General features: G+C 39.4%; 1 protein-coding gene and 1 non-coding gene across 5 annotated transcripts in view; one reads left to right on the top strand and one right to left on the bottom strand.

Moving 5' to 3' along the window:
- LOC124167720 (myosin-VIIa) overlaps window positions 1-24,900 on the bottom strand; it is a 255,992-nt gene that overhangs the window by 185,788 nt on the left and 45,304 nt on the right. The window lies entirely within an intron of this gene.
- Trnar-ccu lies at window positions 12,074-12,145 on the top strand. The gene has a single exon. It is a non-coding gene; the product is annotated as a tRNA-Arg (tRNA).

Raw genomic sequence — 24,900 nt, 5'->3', positions numbered from 1 at the left:
CCCTTCCTTTCCCTCCAAAGCTAAATCAACATTCTAAAGCTAACTCAACATTCTATCTTTGAACACCGTTTTCAGCATCCCCTTCCCCGCTTAACACTCGCTCTACCCAAACCTTCCATATACTCCATCTCTCATCAACAAGGTACCTCTCTTTACGCACCTTGTCCAGCACGCACCTACTGGTACCATTATCAAATTTTATAAACCTTGATATTATCACTCGGCGCTAGAAACAATGTTGACTACTAAGCTATTGGAACATAAACGTTGGAATTATTTCCATGAAAAGTCCAATGAGTGCCAATTTTGGCAAGGACATTTCAAATATGCTTCGCGGTTTAATTTTGAGTCAAATTCAATAATGGCTAAACCATAACGATATTAGGTCAATTAAGCAGTGTTAGAACAGGAAAATAACCTAACTTTTTTTACTTGTAATCTTTAATTTATGGAAAAGAGATTCAACCAGTAATGTATAATATTCTTGAGCACTGAAAGAAATCATAACAGTTAGGAGAGCGCAATTTTTTATGTTTTGGCAACAACGCAACGGGCAGCTTATTTGTTCCTGTGCCACCGAAAACAGCCAACAGCACCAATGGCCTTTTACACCGGGGTTTTTACCATAAAAATTAAACGTACACGTATGTCCATGCCCTGGATAGGGGGAACCTCCCGAGGCGGGACTCGAACTCGCGACCTCTTGCATAGCAGTCAAAGACTTTACCAAGCCGCCACCGAGGTCAGCGAATAAATATATAGTAAAAAAAATATTGAGAATAACATGGGAAACGAATCTCCATCAGCCCTCATTGTTGTGTTATAGCGTTACGGATGCGATATACAGCAAGTAGGAGGAGGCAACGGCCTCTACTGAAGCACTACCTCCACCCCCTCTTTCCTTCTCCCCCACTTCCTACACACTCCTCATCCCACCCTTCCACGCCCACCCGATATCTCTCAAGCCTCCTCCACACCCAACTCCACATCTCGTCTGTTGTCGCGAATCCCTCGCTGCGAAACGAGTAGGAAGGGAAAAAAACATCACCGTGCCGGCGACAAAAGAATTACGACGAGCGTCCGGAAGGTTAGTGTCTCGGCAATGTCATTTTGCATCATCCGCCACGGATTTACTTTGTCTAACAACCGCGATAACAAAACAAACAACTTTCTTCGGGATATGGCACGCCATAAATTTAACGGCATTCTGAATTTAACGATGGCCACGCCATGGTACAAATTGGAAGGAAGCTAAATAAAAAAAGGCAGGAAATAATGCATGAGAGATCCGAGGACGGTGTGACTAATTTTAACTCAATATGGAAAATTTTCCCTGATAAAATTCTTGAGAAGGATATTCAGGAGAAATTAAAATTGTGAAGAAACAGTGGGGAATCAGTGAAGGTAAAATTTCCTTCAGTTTTTCTACCGAGGAACTTCCTGTCCCGTTTCAATCACAGGAGAGTTATTACCTTTGTAAGAGTGTAACTTAAGGCGTAATTACGAATAAGTTTCACTCAGTTAAGCTTGAAATTATCAGTTATATTTAGGCGCCAATATTGAAAGTCTCAGTTCCCTATAGCATCAACATTCATGGAGTTACGTCAGCCAGTAAAATACGTTCACACCATTTTTGGACATGGAAGAACTTCCATCGTGGTTGAGTTAGAAGCCCAAATATGAAAAAACATGACTATAAACCCGAATTTATACCCATCCGTGTGGGTAGAAATTGGTCAAATTGCGCTTTCCAGACACTTGTGATGAGAACTGATGATCCAGCACCTTACGTAGACAAGTAATTCGTAGACTCGCTAAAATCTGCACATATCGATACCAAATACTACGTTCCGAATCGTATAAGTACTCAATATAGATGCATTAACGGCAGAAATACTTAAAAAATCACAAGAAATGCTGTCCATTAACGGCATGAAGATGGATTTAATGATGGAGCCAAGTAAGAACTGATTTAGCAGTGATTTTCTGCAGAAAACATCTTTCACGCCAAATTATGAAAATTTCTCGGTGGTGCTGTGATATAAATATGGAATTCGGCAAGCCCATAATTCGTTTGAAAATTTTACATGCAATTTAAGTCGATTGGCATCATTATGAATGAAATTATGGGATAATACATGCTAAACACGCAAAAGGATTTGCTCTCAGCTGAGAAACTTCTTCACCTTCCTCTGTTAAATTGAAAACAGTGCAAGTTTTTTACGATCAACTTTTAGTAGCAGGTACTGTACAAAATATGCTGATCCATAGAAACACTTATCAACCATATGCAATTTTATTACGGAAAAATAAATACTAATTTCTATAATGATGAATCATGAAAGAAATTTTCAGAGTTACAATTAACTAACACAAATATATTGCGATGCGAAATCTCTCATTACTAAAGCAATTGGAACAAATCATTTGCTGTAAGATTGCGATGGAATACGTTCCTTCCTTATTCTTGAGCATTGTTTCTCTGCCCAGTATTGACTACGAAAACAAAATTTCCTTACAAGGGGAATTCACAAACGAATGCTGTATGTGCATACTAACTAGGCCAAATGTCTCGGAGATAATGTGAGAAATATGTCTATTGTTTCAATGAGGATATTTACCCGCGGGAGTTCTAATTCTCAACTATAACTACCGAAAATTAGGCAAGGGGAATAAAATGCCTGTCGCAACTCATGCGATGAGATTTTCATAAAAGATAGAGTGTGAATATGTCATTCAAAATAGAAAAAAAGAGCAATAACTAGATTCAAAAAGGCGTGCAAAAACAAAATATCTGTTGGTAATTTATGATATAGCACGTACGGAAGTAAAATATATAATTTATGAAATAAAAGAACGATTTAACATTCTATCCAATTACGAAACATAATTTATCTTCATTATTTGATTTGCAAAAAATTTAATTCATAATATCATTTTAAACCTCAATGAAGATTTCATTTGATTAATGATAGATTGAAGATATCACCAACCGACACTGTCTGTCCATATTTCATCGAAGGCACGCATATTTCGACATTCTGTTAAGGCCGTTTTACACGGTACACGGAATTGCGAAACCTGACGAACGTGCGAAGGCGCAATCCAAATTGCGTCGTGTAAAGCGGTGAATTGCTAGAACACATGCGAGAATGCGTGGATGCGAGACGGCAAAATAGCCCCTGTTCTAACTTCGTTCATGCATTCGCGCAATACCACGCCATTTTAGAAATTAATGCAGTTCTAACCTGCGCAATTCCGTGCCCCGTGAAAAACGGCCTTTACAGTATAATTATGTTTTTAAATGAACCTAGTAAAAATATTAATCTGTAAAGTAAGTAAACCAAGCTCGAGATAGAAAGGCACCATTGATTTAGAGCAAATAAAGAGGACAAGAGAAGAATGGAGGCGTTAGAGATGTAGGTGTGGAGAAGCATGGAGAAAGTAAATAGGACGGAAAGGAGGAGGAACGACGAAGTGCTGGAAATGGTAGGGGAAGACAGGCTGTTTCTAGATGAGATACGGAGGAGACAGAAGTTATGGATGGAGCGAGTACTTAGCGGAATGGGGATGTTGAAAACAGTGTTAGAGTATAGTCTGAGGTTTCAGGCGAGATGGAGTGGAAACGTGACATAATGAAAATGAAAGAGCAGGAGCAATTTCCACAATTTTACATTTATTGATACGACCGGTTTCGCTTTTCAGCATCATCAGGACCTGATGATGCTGAAAAGCGAAACCGGTCGTATCAATAAATGTAAAATTGTGGAAATTGCTCCTGCTCTTTCATTTTCATTACAGTGTTAGAGGGTAGAATGTTAGGTAAACGAAGGAGAGCAAGGAAGTGAACAGGATTTTTGGATAGAATAAAAAAGAGTAGGCCTTATTATGAATTGAAGAGGGAAGTCCACGATTGGAGGGAAGACTGCCATGATACCTCTCAAATACTCCATGCAAACCTACTTTAATCGGTAGAATACTTTATTAAATAACTAAAATGGTAAACGAACGAAAACTAAAATGTATCCACAAGCATTCAGATCAGTGTTTTAGAACAAACTAAAATTGGAATCACTTAATTACAATGAGATTCGGTAGAATACTTTAATAAATAGATGAAATGCAAACAAGCGCAAACTAAAATGCACAAGCATTCAGTTCAAACTAATATTGAGATCACTTAACTGCACTGACACATCTTGCCGAGATAACGGCTGAAGGACGCGACCCGCAGCGCACGAAAATATCTGAGACGGCATAAAATTACACTAGCGCTTGCGAACAGCGAGACGCCATCAAGAGGTCTCAGAGAAGGCAGGGCCATTAGCGAGAGAACAATAGGGATATAGAATCCACGTGCCGCAAGACGTTTTGAGCGAGTTCCGGGGAAATGCGTACGCGGGGGTCGGCGGTTAATAACACCGGTAGCAAGATCGAGGCGGTTAAGTGAATACCACCGTGATGAGGATGTGCCAGGGCAATGAGCAACTTGGCATCACGCCACGCTGCATGGAACCATTAGCCAAGATGAATCCACGATTCATATTCATCAGTCGTAAATACCTCATTATCTCCTTTAAAGATAGCAACGCTGTCTCAATTATTTGAATTAGTGGCGTCACTCGCTAGGACGACTCATTGCATGCTTTTAATATTTCTTCCATCGTTCTGGCATTGCATGGATTAATGACTATTGTAATTACTAACCATTGCCAAGATTGGCATTTGCATGAATATGCACGTATTTTTTGCTATTATGCGTAATATTTCTATGACCGTGCGGTGTGCATGTGGCTGTCCTCTTGGATGCTGCACGTTGGTGATTGATACCCTGGAGTTGGCTCGCAGGGTATTATGTAGATGTAGATCTTAATATGAAAACGATAAAATGTGCAGCGTTTCCAATACGATAGACAGTTTAGGCTGCAAGAAGTCAGAATTCAATTTCGAGAATCCAGACAAGTGTGACTCCAGCTATCGGCCGAATTCGGAAATAGAGCTCCAAGGATAACAAACATAGGAAATCAATCGTGTTGAAAAATCAGTGGCATTGTAGGATATTTTCTGAATTATTTTGTTGGCATTAAGATATCATAACGTCGTAATAATATATTTTAAGCCTTCATATTTATGTAAAGCTTTTTAGTTGCCATTCATTGCTATAATTCACCATTTACTGAGACGGTGGCTTGTAAGTTTAAGGTGACCAACGTACTATACTTTTCCTTATTTACCCTGCTAAGCATAGTATTTTTCATTGGAGTCACGCATTTATAGTCATCAGGAACCCTTTGAGTAATCACCGTGAGATGCTAGCTGATATTTCAGCTATTATTTATTACTTCCTGAATATTTATTGCTGCCTTAAGTTACCCCTTGTAATCGAAATTCCTCCACAAAACAACGAAATTCTTTTTTTTTCGTAGTGGCTCGACGATTCATCCTATAACACCCACGTTTTCATCACATCACTATCTTCGATGCGTCGGCCATATTGGTAAATTACGTCAGCTCCTCCAGCGCCGCCTGCGGTGATTAGTCTCTCGAATCGGAGCGTAGAGAAAAATATAGGCTAAATTTTTACAGCAAATTCGGAGACAAGTTTTTCTCAGATAATGTGAAAAATATTGTTTACCGTCGTACTTTGGTAGACGTGATTTTGGGAATAAGAAAAGGAAATGGAATGCTAAACAAAGAGATTTAAAAGGTAATTATTTCCCAGTAATATTAGAGATATCAACGATTTCTCGATCAATAAAATTAGTTGCGTCACTCGCCCACTTCCCCAGCGTTGAAACGCGCTGTATAAATAATAAAAATACTGAGGAAGAACACAAGGTTAATTCTATAATGAAAGCGAATTATTTCGCTAACATGCATAAATAGTGCCTATACTGTAATAAGTGGTATAAGCTGGTACTTTTAACGAAGAAATACTCGTGAAAATAGTTCCATTTCTGGAAGTTACACGGTACTAGGTTGGCATTGCACGGCGGGTGATCAAAAATGTCCCATTGAAAATAGTGCCTATATTGTAATAAGTGGTATTAGCTGGTACTTTTAAGGGAGAGGAAGCCGTGAAAATAGTTTCATTTCTGAGAATTAAAAAAAAGACGTATGTATAAGGGCCGTAATTTTTCAACCTCCTATTGGGTTTTTTCCCAGAGCATAATAAATATCTATTCTATTCTATTCTTAATCAGGAACAGAAGACGAAGTGATTGATTAAAATTATTTAACTGCTAAAAGTTGAATACATTTGTGGTGTACTTTCGACATAATTGCTTGGCGATTGAGGAATTGGTCGTGCCTGTGGACAATCTTTACCATACTTTCTTCATAGGATGTTGCCGCCAATGACTTCCTATGAATTTTGCTTTTGGCCTGAAGCTCATCGCCCGTTTGAAAATGCTTTCCTCTTAGCCAAATCTTCATTCCAGCGTAAAGATGGAAGTCACACGGCACGATGTCGATACTGCACGGCGGGTGATCTAAAATGACCCATTGAAATTGTGCAATGAGCAGTTGGGCTGCATCAGCGATGAGATGATGGGTGTCAGTGGCGCAGCGAGGGGGGGTTTTGGGGGATTAACACCCCCCCCCCCCCAGAGCTTAGAGAAATATTTAAGTTTAATCCATTTTACTTAATTTGATTGGGATTACTTATATGATAGAGTTAGGACTAATCAAATATCTGTCAGAAATCCGTAGAATTCGCCATTTTGAACCATTAATCTTACAATTTTTCTGGAGGAAGGCCCCCGCAAATCCCGCTTACCCTGGCGGGCTTGCAATACCCCACACCCCTAAGTATTATTTGCGCCTAAAATCCCCCCTAGCCTTAATTCTTAGCTGCGCCCCTGATGGGTGTTGTCATGGATCAGAACACTTCCAGAAGTCAACATGTCTCTTCTTTTGTTTTGAATGGGAATGGGCGTAATGTTTCATACTGTTTCACACTCTAGCCACGTTGCATTAAAGAAAAATTCTATTTTATTGGCATTGAGGTCAAAACATGTCAATGCTGAAGCCATTCGGAGAGTTTTCTGGCTGTCGTTCCGCAGTGAACACTTAGCGGGAGAATCAAATGAGGCAGTGGACTTAATGAGATGGCTACTAACCTTAAACTAACAACTTACGATTAGAAATGACTGTAGGCTGTGGTACGGAGGACGTGCAATTGCGGTTGTATGGTGTTTTAGATGAGCGATTGGAGGCTGAAAAAAACCGCCCTCGTATTCGATAACAGCTATAATATTCTCTTATCGGTTCGGAGGAAATGGATTAAAAGTATTATCGAACATTACGTACCGAAAATTTAAAGTAGAGCTATGCTGAAACAATAACAAGAACTAAGGTTTTAAATCAGGGTGAATGAGGTTCTCGTTGACAAAAACTTTTAAGATCTACCCCGATCATAAGTCTGATGTTAAGGTCTTTAAAAGTTTACCGTAGGAATTCGGGCCTTTAAAATGTTTCCTGATGAATAGGCATGCTCTACAAGTACGAATAAAGTCAACTTTTTCCGGGAGTTCCGTATTATGATTGCAATCCAATCGAAACACGTGTACCTAGTTGAGTTTGTGAAATTAAAATTAAGTGGACTGAACGATATATTTTGTATCATTTACATGTACGGACCGATTGAATATGCTTTTGACTATGCCGCTTATCTCATTGACAATGAGGTCAATCCAAGGTCACTGACCCCTCACCTTGCAGTCGATATCTCTCTCGGGAGACGAGGAATTCCGTGAGCGGGCAGTTTCCTTCCTAACCTGTCCCTGCCCGAAGGAACGAATTCTTCGCCCGGTCGAACAGGTATCGTGGGGGCACTTAGCAATGTACAAAAACGAATAATTCCATCACATCAGACACACAGGATTTGAGTCGGGCTCAAAGTTCAACGTCGGCTGAAATATTATAGTACGGATCAGGTCAAGGATCCGAGGGTACCTTGGCAATGAAAGAGAGGTTTTATCGGTCACTTATAATTCCTTTTGTATACTTAGTATATCACTACAATTTTATCTAGTTAAAACTCGACTTTTCGCGGACAATGCAGTGCTATAGAGAGATATATAAACACTGAGTCCGACAGAATTGCGTTTAAGATAGACCTAAATGCTTTAAACGATTTGTGCGATACTTGGAATTTAGTGTTAAATCCTAACAAATGCATAGTAACGAATTTTCGTTAGAGCCAACGGCTTTCGGGAGCAGCCGCGGGAGTCCCGGAAAGCCGTTGACACTATTGAATCTCGCTGCGAAAGCCTACGTTTCAAGCTAAAGAACTTTCGGAAATAGGAATTCTTTTCCAACCATTAAGTCTTTAATGTAGAGTTGGTTAAATATTTAGGAGTAACTATTACTAAGGACCTACCCAAGAGAAAGCACATTCATGATATATGGATGAATGCTGAATGAATAATTCTTGGGTTTCCCACAGGTTACCCATCGTCGATAGGGAGAGAATCTGGAGCCAATTTCTGTTCGGCATTTTTATTCGTCGAAACGTTGAGATAAATTACCCAAAACCACACTCGGTGGGAAAACCGAGAACTATTCCTTCAAAATACAAGCCGGTAAAGACTAAAATTCTACATGAATGAGTGCTGTTTCTACATCTACATAACACTCTGCGAGCCACCTCTAAGGAGTTTGGCAGGGGGTGATCAATCGCCAGCATGCAATAGGACTCCCACATGCACACCACACGGTCCAAAAACCCGTCAAATAAAACACGTCACGCATATTAACAAATTATTCTACCATATGCTGTTAGAAATAATAATAAAATCAAGAAACATGTATTAAGTTTTACATAGGTTGCAGGCTTCACTACAAGTCATCTAATATATTTATGAGTTTTATCGCTGCCGTTATAATCTCTTGTTGATCGTGGAAAAAAAAGATTTGAGATTTCGGAGCATAGAAAACGCCAACGTTCAGCCCCTCGTGGTTATCAGCAGAATTGCCCTGAAATATTCCGTCTGCCCCAAGAGAGATGCATAAGAGGGATGAGCTGCGCGGTATTGGGGCCCCAGGGCAGCCACGACCTTGACGAAGAAGAAGATGCTTACGTCATCACTCCTTCCACCATCACAAGGGGGAGGTCAAGGCAACAGATGGGGGAGGACAAAGGCCGCTCCATAATCTTCCATCTCTATTACCAGAACAGGCTATCAAAGAAAAATGAAACTAAGGAACCAATAAGATTTTTGCTATAATCTTTTATCGCTCTCTGGAAGAGTGAATCTCACAACGTCTCCTTTCTCGAATCCATTTCCTTAATATCTATCTACATCTACATAATACCCTGCGAGCCACCTCTAGGGTGTTTGGCAGGGGGTGATCAATCACCAGCATGCAGAATGCATTTTGAGTCCCACATGCTCACCACACCGTCCAAAAAACGTCCCGTATGCTAACAAACTATACTACTATATGCTGTTAGAAATAAAAATTGAATTGAGAAACATGCATTAATTTTTACATAGGCTAGTAGGCTACACTACAAGTCATGCAATCTATTTACGAGTTCTATTGCTGCCGTTAAAATCTCTTATTGATCGTGGAAAAAATGACATTCGGAATCTGTCTGTTCTACAATCTATCTCTCTTATTTTATTTATGTGATCTGATATTCCGTAGTATGTTGGCGTCCGTAAGATATGGTTAACTTCGTCAGAAAAGACACTGCTCTTGAATTTATCTAAAAAGTTTAGTCTATTTTTCAATCTACGGTCCGACATAGACTCCCATTCGAGTTTAAATACTTAATCCAAAATATTAATTAATATAGAATACTTAATCCAAAATAAAAACTATCCCATTGATGGATCGTCATTTCTGATTGCTAATTTTAGGCACTTGAAGTTGCGAGATTTTGATTTAATTTCAGTACACTTATAAGACAAGGTCGCGTTTTGAGCGATCGCGTGCAAAGAGAAGTTTTAGACAGAATCCAACGAGGGGCCGTATTCTGTATTTCGTCTGTACCGCACCGGTCGGTTTCCCTTCCCAGCCCACCGACAGCACATCATTCCGTACCGACGACGGTTTCCATACCGACGACGGCAAATTCAGCGATTCAGTATGGTCGTCGGTATCAAACCAGTCGGTACGGTTCCCTCTCCTTCACAAACAGGGAAAATCCGAATATATCCGAAGTTAGAAGTCATCTAACGTGTCTCCACCAATGAGAAGGGTAAAAACAAGTGAAGACTCATTGGCACAGTTTGTTGTCGTCATTCTCAATCTTTTTATTTGCGGATATTACGACTTATTGCTAGATTAAGATAATCGATATTGGATAAGTTGTTAACAATGCTTATATAATGTGTGGTAGTAATGCTGTACCTACAGAATCGAAGGAAACAATATTACATCATCACAATAAAGTTTGTATGTGATGGAGATTGTTGTTGCTGGAATGAATTATTGAAACTATCCTTGAGATCGTAGTTTCTTTTTTTAAATATTGGTTCCGTATAATGCTATTTATTCATGATTTGGTAATATAGTTGTCATTAAGTAAGTTCCGTGTAAATGTTATCAACGGAAGGTTATGCCATTGGCAACGTAGCAGACGAAAATAACATATCATGGAACGTGAACGTAGGATTCAGAAGCAAATGTAAATGTCATATTAGAGGAACAAGTTAGGAAATTGTTATAAAAATATGGAGCTGGGTGTAATTAAAAGAAGTGTAATGACGAGGAAGTAAATAAATTGTGATTGGGTGAAATACATAGGTATAAGTTGCGCATTCCAAGTGAGAGAAAATGATGATATTGCGGTAAACCTCATACTTATTAACAAATATCTTCTTTTATCGTCAAGGTAATCAATGGCTGACGATGAAATGAAATATAGTTGCCTATTACAAATGAAAGAAACTGATACCGTTGTGAAAAACTTCATACTTAAATGAAAAGATCTTATTTCTATGCCGAGAGAAACGCCAAATTGATGATTGAGTGAAATAACAGTCTTATTTAAGTAAATGAAAGGTCGTGGAAGAATTCTTGTGGAAAAGTGCTACGACCTTTCATTTACTTAAATATGTCTAACTTCCACCAATTGAAGCCTGAATCTGTTGAACTTATTCGAAATAACAGTCGCCTATTCAGGGTGATATAAAGTGATAACATTGCGGCAAAACTCATATTTAATCAAAAATATCTTTTTTATGTCAAAGGAGCAAATAAATGATGATAGAGAGAAATAAAGCCTATTACCAGCGAGTGAAATTTCACTTAAGTGGTAACATAAATGAGAGAAAGTCATTATATGTTAGCAAACCTCATGTTTATTAACCATTATCTTATATTTCTGTCAAGGTAATTAGTATAGAGAATGACACAGTGAATTATAGAGGCGTATTCGAAGGGGCAGAAAAAGATAACATTGCAGAAAACCTCATTATTTACTCGGTGATGAGGTAAAAACAAAATAAAACGTACAATGCGCACCGGGGAGTTCATGAAACCCACTAGTCGGTGGTCGTATCGACACCTTTTTGCTGTTGGTACGGCTACCGACGATCTCCCGTCCTCTCGTCGGTGCCGCACCGATCGGGTTCGTACAGAATCGCACGACTTCTAACCGGGAGTCGGTGTGACGTCGCACCCGACGAATCGGTGCCGCACCGATCGGTTTGGAGTTACAGAATACTGCCCGAGGTTAGAGTTACTTCTAGCGTCCCTCAGGGTAGTGTCATAGGTCCACTTCTCTTCCTACTCTAGCGTACATGACGCTTAGTGCATGTTAGTGAAAGTACATTTTAATACTCTGGTGCCAAGATGGTTCAACCCCTGCCAAACACCTCAGTAAGTGGATTGCAGGGGAAAATTTAGATCTAGATGTACCCGAGTACAGATTGGGGAAAAAATTCGCACCACGCGCTAACGCCCTACTAGCGGGATATCGTGTACATACGAAGTGGTATCTTGAAAAATGTCGATATTATCTCGGTTAATGTTAGTGCAAATGAGGGTTCTCTCTTCGGGCCCCCTCCCTCGTTTGAAGAGGTTTAAATCTCGTACCGAATGCCAGAAATATCACGAAGCCCCTGTGGCCTAATGGATAAGGCATCGGTCTCCTAAACCGGGGATTGGGGTTCGAGTCCCCCCAGGGGTAAAATTTTTTGCTACCCAAATTTTTGCTCCTTTCAGCTCTAACGACTACGGTACTCTTAAAAATGTTTACGCCTTTCATTAGGCTGTGAACTGCAACCTTCTTAAACGTCGAGTTTTATAGTGCACTGAAATGTCCTGGAGCCGTGAACTTAAATAATGGATCAACACTTCTCACGATATTAGTTATTACCATAGAGTAAGTATAAAAACTATAACCGTTTATTATAGCTTTCTTTTATGCTTCACATTCGCTCTCCATAGTTGGCAATTAAACAAAAGGGAAGTCTGGAAATAATCACTGAACTGAGTTAGAGGGAGTGTAGAAACACTTGATTTGTGTAATTTCAAAGTGGTAGCAGCGTTCTTCAAATGCACGAATTTGGAAAACAGAAAAACTAAACACAAGAACTAACACCACCAACACAAATGTGTACGTATTGCTATTTTTTTGATAGCAATATACGGCACTTACGGCGTACCTATTTAATGCTGCATACCAGTGATTAGTCACACGATACCACAACACAAGAGGTAGCTGGCATGGGATTATCTACATCAAGATGTAGAATTACGAAATCAACTTCAATGACTTTAAGTATTTATCAATATTATGGATATGTAGTCTCTGTAAGGATTCCAAAATAAGCATTGGAATATCAACCATTTGGCAAAAAAGTATAGGAAGACCAAGAAAAAGATGGTAATGAGGAGCCGGAACAAGCTTAGTAGCCTAATCCTGGAAGGAAGGAGAAGAGAAGAAGATCGATAAGAATATATGTAAGTATATTCCTTATTATTGCAAAGAGAAGAGAATGCTGAGCTATTTACAACTAATCCCTCTGCCACGGTCCAATTGCCTTCATATCTGCAGTAGATATATGCAGCGTACAAGTTATATGTATTGTTTTATAAGGTTTCGGCGAAAGTTGAACTTTGCGTTGTAATAAACTAGCAGAATCCCTTCTCATATTCTGAACTCCACATCCCCGCTAATTAAAGTTACTCCAAGCCATGCCAAATTAGAGGAGTTCTTGTGAATGAGCCTTCGTTGTAGCAGTGCGAGAAACCTTACAGTATGTAACGCAGTAAATCTTGAATTAAACTCATCCTGATCCAAACTCCCGTGAGGTGTATAGGGGAGCGATGTGAAGCCACTCAAATAGAGCGACAGTATTTTGTCATGCGTGGCGACCTACCTCCCATTAAGGAATGCCACGACCACAGCGGTGGCTCCCTCCCTCTCGTCGGAGATTTCAACGATCTCCGGAGACATCAATGCTCGAGGAAGACGAGAGAAAGGAGGCGGTTCGGTTTTCATCGTTGTCCGAGTCCTTTACTAGACTCTAATGGTTTCCGTTCCGCTCCTGAACATGTCCGCCGGGGAGTTGACCTCTGTGATCGGAGTAAGAGGTTTCGTGAGAGCCGCAACGCCATGACTGCCAATGGAACCTCGAGCTGTTTCACCAAGACGCCCATTTACGTCCATTAAATCGAGAGATCTGGCGGCAGCGATGGTGCGGATACTTAACCAAGGAACAGACTCAATCGTACAAACACACAATATTAAAGGAAAAGACAAAGTACAAATATCTGGAACTATGACCCTACAGTTCCTACTGCATACATACTGCCTCATCAAGTAGCTCTTCTATCCAATGGCTTTCCTTCTTCTAGCTTAAAGGCCGTTTTACACGGGGAACGGAGTTGCGCAGGTTAGAACTGCATTAATTTATAAAATGACGTGGAATTGAGCGAATGCATGAACGAAATTAGAACGGGCTTTTTGCCATCTCACGTCCACGCATTCTCGCATGTGTTCTAGCAATTCAGCGCTTTACACGACGCAATTTTTTTTGCGCCTTCGTACACACGTCGGATTGTGCAAGAACGTGCGTAAAACTGCCAAAGAAATTTTACTGTTATTGTACTATGTTACTCATTGCCCACGAAAAATGAGAAAAAATAAAATAATTAAAAATAAGAATATGAATCAAAATAAGCAAACATCTAATGAATAGCAATGAAAACAAAAAATAATAAATTAGATTAGGAATATTTCTTTGCAAAACAAACAAACGAAAAAATATTTAAAAGAGGGCTAGTTGCAAACTCATTCTTTTACATCATGTATTAATGACTATCTCAATCAAATATCATCCATTGTTTAGTATATAAGTTTCTGCTAACGCAACCACAACACTACACTCATTACATTGAAAAATGCGAAAAAAATCATCTACTGTAAACTGGCCGGTTATGGTAAGCATGGTTTACCGGGACAGCGGGAACCCGCATTCGGCGTACCATATAAAGTGAAAGAGAAAATACTGTAAAAAATAAGAAGAATTAGACTCTTTCCCGGCGAAAGGTGGCTCTGAATGTGTCACGGGCTTCCTACCAGGTTAGGCACTCCACTCCATTTCTGTCCACGGTTCGATAAAATACCAAGTTCATCAACCAACCCGGAGGACGATGAAAAAGTATTTAATGAAACGTCGGCAGAAATGGAGTGTCCAACCCGGTGGGAACCCCGAGAAACATTCACAGCCACGATGTAAAAATGGCTGAGTTGGGTGGCACGAAATTTCATTAGAAAAAACACTTTGCGCGCCAGTGCTCATCAATTCACGTGCAATGCGAGTCAATAAAAACTAAAAAATAACATCACTATTTTCCTCAGCTACTTCTACATAATACCATACAAGTCACCTCTTTGGAGATAGTCAGGAAGTGATTAATCATCAAATAGGTTTCCTACATGCACATTGAATGGCCATAAAAGGTATTCTATAAAATCGTGAAAATAACAATAGAAATTCATGCAGATAGTGAGATCCCAACACGTGAAGAGAACTCAATCAAATGTCAAAAAGAGAGTTCTACTAAATGATATCTGGAATTGTTGATCATGAAAGAAATATAGATTCTACGTTTAATACCACCACATAGTAGACGGCAATGCAGGATTTAAGCAAGGTAATACAAGAACATGAAAACAGATTTGTATTGACTAATTAAAAATACCGATGAACTAATCTAATTAATCTTGTGACTTAGCTTCAACTACCTTAGATAAACCGAATATTCACCGTTTTATAGCGAAAATAAAATCGTATAATATGAACAACAGGATAACAATATTAATACCGAATAGGGGAGTAAGAACAGGTATATAAAAAGTTAAATACCGAGAGTGAGCAGATGACGGTTAATAAGGCTTTTGCTTAGAGGTTCATCGTAAAGGTTAACATCATCTGATGTATTACAATATAAGATCATTGCTATGAACATCAATTAAAATGTCATACTTAAAATTTCTCTAACACCCTATATGCACAACTGAACAAATTCAAAAAGCATAAATCCTTAATTCACCATAAATCAAGGCAATGACTAGCATTCCCTTTTAAAGCATCAAGTCACCATTTTCACCTCACTCATTTCACGAAGTCACCTGCAACTTCACCGTCATTACGGGCGTCTAGACTCCTTTCGACTAATTGACTATGCATTGCGGAGATAACTTTAAGTCATCACGCTCACTCTTGCACCTATCCACGAGATAGTATTCTTTCCGCTTCAAATAGAACCATTTCGATACGAAGCTTTCATTTTGGAATTCCGTCAAAAACTTTTTCACAATCACAAAAGCAACTAATTCCAACTCATTGCATGGGTAGATTCCACGGAGTAATGCCTGAAAAAATCATATTCTTTTCCTTATTTACACGGAAATAAGTATATGGGCCTTACTCTCTGTCTTATTTTCACAGGACAATAAGCATTTGGAGCCTGCAAAACCATTTTTGAGACATAAAAGGCTCCATTATAAGCATCTGAGGCCGAGAAAAACTTTGGGCTATACAAATCATTACACAGTGATATAAAAATGGCCATTACGTTAATATGTTAATGACCAACATATTTTATCCATGAAATATTTACTTTTTTAGGCGACATGATTTAAAATTATGAGGTAATAGCCAGTAAAAATTACGAGTTATCAGTTCCACATACCAATTCCATCAAAAAGCCAGCCAATCACTGGCAACACCCACACATCGAGAATGCACTTTGGAAGTGATGACCATCAAGGCAACATTTTATTGAATCCAAACTATTCTTTTTCCCGAGTTGAGACAGTGACTTCAGATTTTGGAGGCTTTCGAATTACTTGCATACATTCGAATCACAATAGGTAGACGTGACCAGGAGTTAATGAATCAATTTTACAGGAATAATTTTTTTTCACAAAAAAATCCTCGTTGAAATATAAAAGAATAACTCTCTATGCAAGTCACTTAAGGTAAGGCTACTTTTCTCAAAGTTTTTAGATATCTCCATATTGTAACTCTCACATTTTACCGCACTTTTGGCCAACCAAACGCTGACACCACTTAATGAAGCAGGAATTCATGTTTTTTCTTATAAATGCAACTCATGATTCCTTTCATCGCGGGACAATGACCTCATCATGAGGCGCTTCCGAATCAACATCACAATCCCGGATACCGTAAGAATTCGTGATGCAAGCCACGCGGTAACCAAGGGCAGTTGTCTCTGTCCTAGGAGCTGAGGTGATCATTTAAAAGACTACTTCCGACGTTCCCTCAAAACGTCGTGAAAGAGTTTAAAAACCGGAATGGTACGCGGTACTCTTCTTCATGGAGTTTCGTGTCTCTCCTGCACGCACAATGTGACCCGAAACTGTCGTGACGGAATCATAAAAGCGTGAAATTACGGCATCACGCTGGGGTCTAAGCCCTTTATATATCTCTTGCTCTGAAATGACGAGTCTAGCTCGTCATTAGATTTCACAATTGTAGCACTATATAGGGGTAAACTCCATGGTTTCAGGCTATAATTTGTGAAAATCCATAGTTAATAATCGAAAAGGCATGGAACTTTTTTCCACAGAATTTATTTAAGTCGACCGGTTTTGTCGCATAGGTGACAGCTTACCTGAAGGAGAAACTGTATACCGGATGATATCGCCAATGCGACGAAACCGGTCGACTAAAATTATGTGAAAAAAGTGCCATACATTTTTGATTATTTACTATATAGAGGGGCAATATGTATATTTTGAAAGTTTAAAAATGTTAAAACATTCATAGTGTGCATAAAATAACTAAAATTTTATGACATATGGTGGATGAGGAGAGGCAACTTTTAGATCAGATGCGGAGGAGACAGAAGGTATGGATGGAGTGAGTATTTTGCGGGGAGGGTATGTTGAACACAGTGTTAGAGGGTAGAATGTTAGGGAAACGAGGGAGGGGAATGAAAAGAATAGGCTTTTTAGATAGTTTGAAAGGGAGTAGGCCTTGCAGTGAATTGAAGAAGGCAGTGCTGGAAGTAAAGGGAGGCTCCCAGATTACTTCTTATAACTCTATGGAAACCTACCTATATGAGATAATAATCACTTTTTATTTCAATCTTCTGCGTTGATGATAAACCACAAATCATTATTTCAATACTGTCAATTGCATTTAAAAGAACCACAGAAAAATAAATTGAGGACAGAAACACGATATTCAGAAAATAAATTGTAGTGGAAGGCTTTAATATCTCTAGCTCAGAAGTCTGAGACAGATATTTGATTACGCACGCCATGAAAGGATATCGAAATAAAAAGTTTCCTTTCCTGGAGGTTTCCTCGATGAACATACAAGTATTCTTCCATTTTAGGACCAACATATACCACATATTATTATTGGCATCAAATTTGTATATAAACTTATACAAAATTTCTACTGAAATAAAATATCAAATAGGTTGCGCTAAATTGCGAAATCTTTTTAATATTTTATTTTATTTAATATTTTATGTTAGTTAACACACAAATGGCATTTAAAAACACTGCACAAGCATGCATTAAAAGCAACAGTCCAGTGATATGTTCGACTTCAATACGCAAAATGTCAATGCATAAGTATTTAGGTACATGCAGTGTGCTCATAGAGCCGGAATGCCGTTCCGGCGCTGATTAACAAAAGACATAATAGTCAAAAAACAATTTTATCAATTTTGTTGCTTCAAATTTTCTAACATATGTAGCCAAAACAAATTAAAAAAAATAAAATTTAAATAATAACATTCAATAAAAAAACACAGAGCAATATTTCACATCTTAAAGAGTTAAGGAAAGTGCGTTCCGGCACTGCTAATTTTGCCATGACGTCACTGAGTGCATATTACATACATTTCTGCGGAAGTAAATATCTCATAGTTAGGGTTCTAACCAATTTTCCATCTTCAATTTCTCATTACTCATGTCCAAACCACTTATACATTATTTCCCTGACTTCATACCGATGACAAAGTAGTCGATTTCATGAATTTCCTTGACTCTTTATCTGCTGGCTTGGCTATCATCATTCTATTCCGTCCCTCCAACTCGCTTCCTTTCCCTGCTTAACCCTCCCGGCCCCTTTTACCTGCTTTTATTCACTTCCCACCATGCACCTGTTCGGAACCACCATTCTCCCTCCGACCGTGATAGAACAGGAAGCAGAGGGGTGAGGGAGGGCGGGGGATAGTCGGTCGGGTCCGCTGACCTACTGCTACTCCACCGTGGATGAAGGAATTTCCGCTCTCCGCCCCGCTCCACCCCCGACAACCCCACGCTATTATCCCACCATCCCATCCACGACATTTATTGATGAGGGGAGCGATCGCCGCGACCACGAGTGGCGAAAGTTCGAACAATCGCCCGACCCACTATAAAGTACATGGATAATGCACTCTTTCAATCGGTTACAATTCACTTAGAGAATTACGGAAGGTAAAGATAACATCTACACCTACATAATACTCTGCGAGCCACCTGTAGGGTGCTTATCAGGGAGTGATCAATCACCAGCATGCAGCAAGCAAGAGCCCTGCACACCGAACGGACGTAAAAATATCACGGATACTAACAAATTATACTTCCACATCCATGCAAATGCAAAACTTGCCAAATACTCATGAAGCCATTCTCCCGTAATTTTAAGCACAGCTACATCTACGAGGAAACTTGCAAGCCACCACCACGGTGTATGGCACGGGGATACCAGGCACACAGCACTCATTCTAACCTTACTCAGAAACGCGCTCGCTAGCCGGACACAGGCAGCAGGTGGAGAAATTGAACTATTTGCGCAGTACATCAGTGGAAAACGTTCACAGCATTAAGTGCAACAGGAAGAGAATAACGTAAACAAATTTAATAACGTAATTAATATGTAAGAGTTTAATGGTAAAGGCTAATGGAGAGTCTGATCTGGAGTGCATAGTGCTTCACGATGCGGAAACGTGGAAGTTGAGTAAGGAGGACTAGAAGAGAGGACAGGAAGCGTTCGGAATATCTGAGTGGAGAAGAATGAAGAAGGTGAAATGGACGGAGAGGGAGAGGAATGAGGAAGTGCTGGACGAGATGAGCGAGTAGAGAGAGAATTTACATGATATTCGGAAAAGACAGAAGGTTTGGATTAGGGGAATACTGAGCGAGGAAGAGTTTTAAAAGCCGTCCTAGAGGGAAAAATGCCTGGTAGGAGGGTTGAATTGGAGGAGGGGAATAGGATATTAAAGGGCAGAACAAAAGAGAGCAGGGTAAGTTTTTCCTAGATGCTAACTAACAAGGTTTCAAGCTAGGTGCCAAAGATCAAGAGCATGAAAATTGTTAGCAAAATTAAAATTCCACTCTCACATGCGCGCTAGGCTTAAATTGCTTGAACAATTGGGAATGGATATCTTTAAGAGCGACACGGAGAACATAATATTAGAGCCCCACTATATTTCCAGGTCCGATAGAAGCGATAAATTAAGAGAGATGCTTTTCCGAACGGATAGAATCGGGAATTCTTTTTACCCTGAACTATAAAAGACTAAAATAAATGCTAGTCGTCATTTCTTTAGAGCACTTCCTTTTTATGAGTAAACGGCTGGTGTCCTAACATCCCCTGCCACACGCCTTTTAGGCGGCTTGCGGGGTATTATGTAGATGTAATTTACAAACTTAAAAATGGGTGATGAAAGGGCATAATAAGTGGTATAACCTAGGACTTCTTCTCATCTAAATCTGGCCCAAAAGAAAATTAGCCGTATAGTGATTTGAAGAGGGAAGTCCAAAATTGAAGTAGAGACGGCTGGAGTAATTCCTAAATGCTCCATGCAAACCTACCTTAGCCGGTAGATTACTTTAATAATATTTATAAATATAAAGCTTCACTATATCTCGCCCGCGTTTCTCTTCCAATAGAGTAACTGAAAAGACCACGAACGTAAAGATTAAGTACGAATTTTGACATGGCCATCCAGTTGGCGATTTCTAAGAGAGGACAGGCGAAGGAGTGACAAGTCAGAATGGTTACATCCAGGCTGGGAGAAAACTGACTCACGAGCTACAAAAGGAACATTGGCTGCACCGTTATTTATAAGAGAACACATGGTGACAAAGTTCGTCTTAGTATACCGTTACATTTCACACAAATTCTTTAACGGCGTACAAAAGGTGACAGAAAAGAAAAACAGCTTTGTTATTCAAATTTTTTGGCGTGTGACGAACTTAAAAACATCATCTCAACAGCGATTCCAACGATATTCCAGTTGACGGATTTAACTGTATTTTACGCAATAATATTAAGGAAAAAAACAATTATTTATTCTGCCACGATTGCTCAATAATAAGGAATGGATTGGAAAATAAAATTGATTTTAAAATTTGACTCATGTGTCTATTATCATACTAATAATATGTCACTGGTTAACTTATTAAAAAAATATAGGGGCAGTAAACCACACAAAGAAATGATGAAACAAGGAGAAAATAACTAAGCATTATATCCAGACGGTAGGTACTCTATTAATCACTTAGATTGTGTTATTTACCCACTGTGCCAAATGTTACGTGGAACAAGATGCTACAGCATTTATACATGTGTTTATATGGTGGAGATTATTGTATTCCAATAATGCATTAATAATTCTATTTCAAAAGTATTTATGTAACAAAATACACGCCCATTTTACGAATACCAATATTAAGCGACCTTTGGGTAAAACCGAGAATATTCTGGTGGCCAAGGGCTAAAATGAAGTACTTTTACACTATTTCTAATCGGTGGTGCAAGATGCAAGTAGAAGCCCCTCATAATTTATGCCCTACAGCCCCCATGACAGAAAAGGGATGCCCTATTATCGCGATTGGAGAAGACCTACATTCCTTGCCCGCGAGAACGCTTCCAACAGGCGTGATTATTTTCAAATCATCATTTTTCCATCGTAGCATTATTTCAGATGATTGGATCTTCTATATTGTGCCCAGTGTATTTGATTTTTTACGAGAAATCAGCGAAGTAATTTCTTGAAATTTGAACGCATTACACATCGACACCATTGAGCATGAGAAGGCAAGAAACGAGATGATGCCATCAGGTTCCGTTGAAAAATCCGCGAGACTATTTTAAATCTACATAATACCCTGGGAGCAACTTCTAGGGTATTTGGCAGGGGGTGACCACTCACCAGCATGCAGCATATAAGACGTCTCCACCGCACGCGGCCATAAAAATATTACGCATAATAACAAAAATACGTGTAAATTCTTGGAAAGGCAAAACTTGCCATCGGCTAGTTATTCCTGTAGTAAATCCATGCAAAGTTTGAACAATGAGAAAAAATAAACATGCAATGAGTCGTCGTAGCCATTGACGCTTTTAATTTTATTACTCGAGATCCCGTTGACATTCCCCCCCCACCCCCCGTTGGTTGTGAGCATGAAATAAGAATTACATTTTAAATCTCTCTATTTTGCAGCATAATTCCTTTACTTTATCATAGTGATCACGTCTACCACGGTGCGACGGTAAACGAAGGATATTTTTCAATTCGTCTGAGACAAAAGTCTTCTCCGAATTAACTCCGTAATTTTAGCCTACACCTAACTCTACGCTCATGTATAGATTCTCATCCCAACTTGCTTAACATACTGGAAACGCCGCACCTTTTTTCGTATCAACTCATTAAGTATCTGGTCGCCCTGTGCTGTTCTCCACTGATTTCAGAAATCAATCCTACGTCCTAAGGATCCCACACGGTAGCAACGCACTCCAAGTGAGTGTTTACAATAGCCATATATCTTCTCTTTTCCACAGTGCTATGGGATTCACTGAGAATTCTCTTTACTATATGGTGGGTTTTCCCGCATACTTCGCGTATGTTATGACCCCGCGGGAGATGCCGGGGAATGGTTGACTCCGAAGTATTGTACGAACTTACCTTTCGTGACCTTCAGCATTATATAGCCAGAGACTGGCTCATTGATATCAGGTAACGCAAGGCCGACATCAAGTGCTCACTCTATTATTCCGCCATTGAGGAATAATTCATTTACCGCCAGTCATCTTGATAATTTCAGTCGCGGAGCAGTATAGCTCATGAAAACCACTTAAAACTGAACGAGTTATAAGAGAACGCTTTCCCTTTGCCATTAGCTCTAAAACCTTTGAAAGTCAATGCCACCAGGTATGAAGTTTTCTAACTTCACTCAACCGGCACCATATCGTTTAAAAAGGCACAACTGCTTAGGTCTGTCTCGGTTATAAAGGGAGGGCATGCCATGTTTTCGCTAGAACTACAGTGCAGGTGGACTGAGAATCTCAAGACATGTGCCTTGCAAGTCTCATCGACAAGACTAGAAGCAGCTGCATAAGGAAGGATAGAATGCCACAACTCAAACGATATGTGCTCATTTAAAGGTTAAAATTGCTAGCCCAAGACAAACGCACAGTGAAATATTTGGAAGATATATTCATAGATAAGGACTCCATTCCGCTATTTTTCTTGCAAGCGTTATCATTACGGTACCTCGTTATTTCATATTTCTAAGAAGGACTGTGATACCCGGAAAAAGTAGTCAACGCAGGCCAGTACAAAAAATGCGGTTTTTTTTAAACCTGTTGATATTTTCAATCAAAAATTTTGTTACCACGTTCCGATATTTCGGTAAAAACAAAAATCATTCCACTATTTTTTTCAGTCAGTGGCTACATTTTTAGGAATCAGCCATTAATATCACAGTACTGCAATACTGACCAAAGGCCATGTATTGCAGTACTGTGATATTAATTAGAGCAAGTATAGAAACGTAAACAAGAAAATACGACACCTGAACAATATTTATGCAGAAAAAAGGCAAAGAAAAATGCAAAAAAACAGGATATGCATTGCTCATTACGTAGAAAGAGAACGACCAGATGTTTATGGACAAAAAATGCTTACAATTGTCTCCCCAAACACCTCCTGAAGTATTGCAGATTCCTCCTGAAACACTATGCATGCATACAAAGATACTTCTATCTGTAAATTTATAAAAAATTAAAATTTACAGAATGGCACCCACATTATTCACACACAATGTAAGCCGCAACATTCGCTAGAATTCCCCATGCCCTGGAGGCGATGATTACAGAAATCGACGCGAACTTGAACTCTTTACGGAATCCACTTTCCACCAATTCACGCGGCTTTGCCATTACGCAGGAAATTGGATGACGATTACTCGACTTCGCATGAGGAATACGTGATCAGAAAAAAAATGGCACGGCCTCAAGTTCTCCGGAACAGAGACCGACGCAACGCTAGAAGCAAGACACTAAAGTGGTAAAAGCACGGTTATTTAATCGTCTCCGTAATTCATCGAAGCGGCTTACATTAGCGCCGGATTGGATAGGAAAGGGAGGCCAAGCTACGCTTCGGCCTGAGGCAGTGGAAATCAAAGAGAATAGGGAAGAAAAGGCACGTTTCCTAGGCGATAACATCCGTCGCTAAGGTAACAGCAAAATGGAAGGTTTCTCCCACACGATTTACAACTGAGTCTCGTCTTCAATGCAAGTCAAGTTTGAGGTCTAGTTCCACTGATAGCGACACACGACCTACGTATTTTCTATGCGTGGTTTCACCGGAAAGCGACTGTTTTAATCCCATTCGCATTCAAAACGCAAAGGAAAAAGCTTGCGTATTCCGTTAGATATGACCGTTAAAATCCTAGGGACAATTTGATGACACATTTTAAAACCTATTATTTCTATGCCAGCGTTATAGCCTCGTGAATAGAGAGCTTAGCTTATTTACCGAATGGTCCTTCGGGTTTACGCATAGGGTGAGCTCTACCCTAACCAATCCTAGCCTAACTTCGGGTAGAAACATTCAGTGAGGGTTGAATCCTAAACCATAAAAGATCACCCAACCTAATAGTAGCTCGAATCAAACCATACTATATGGCTTGATGAGGAAGATTATTTTAGATTCTAGAGGCACATAATAAAATAGTTAACTTTACACAAAATTTACCACTGCATACGAAAAACACTTCGTACAAAATAAAATATTGATATTCAAATACGATACCGATTTTTAATAGATCAAATCACCTTTTTATCTGGTCCTACTAGATAGAACGATAAATGTGGTCGCTGAAATTTACGAGTTTTAATTTTATATACATTACAATCAAAGGTGATAGGCGGCCTTTGAAATATAAGCCTTCAACCTAGAGTATTAGATTTCTGCAATGGCGTGGCGTGGATAAGCCAATGAAGCAACACTCGTACGTTCGGTGCGCGCTCTTACAGGAAAATCGAACAAAAACTATTTCAGCGGAGAGGAGAAAACCGAGCAAACTATTTGGGTTGCGAACGTGAGAGAAAAATACCTCTTCCTGTCCTGCTGGGCCATCTCAGAGGGATAGAGAGAGAGAGAATGTTCGCTTGA

This window comes from Ischnura elegans, chromosome 11 (genome assembly GCF_921293095.1).
Source record: "Ischnura elegans chromosome 11, ioIscEleg1.1, whole genome shotgun sequence".
Classification (NCBI taxonomy): Eukaryota; Metazoa; Arthropoda; class Insecta; order Odonata; family Coenagrionidae; genus Ischnura; species Ischnura elegans.
This window is presented reverse-complemented; position numbering and strand designations above follow the sequence as displayed.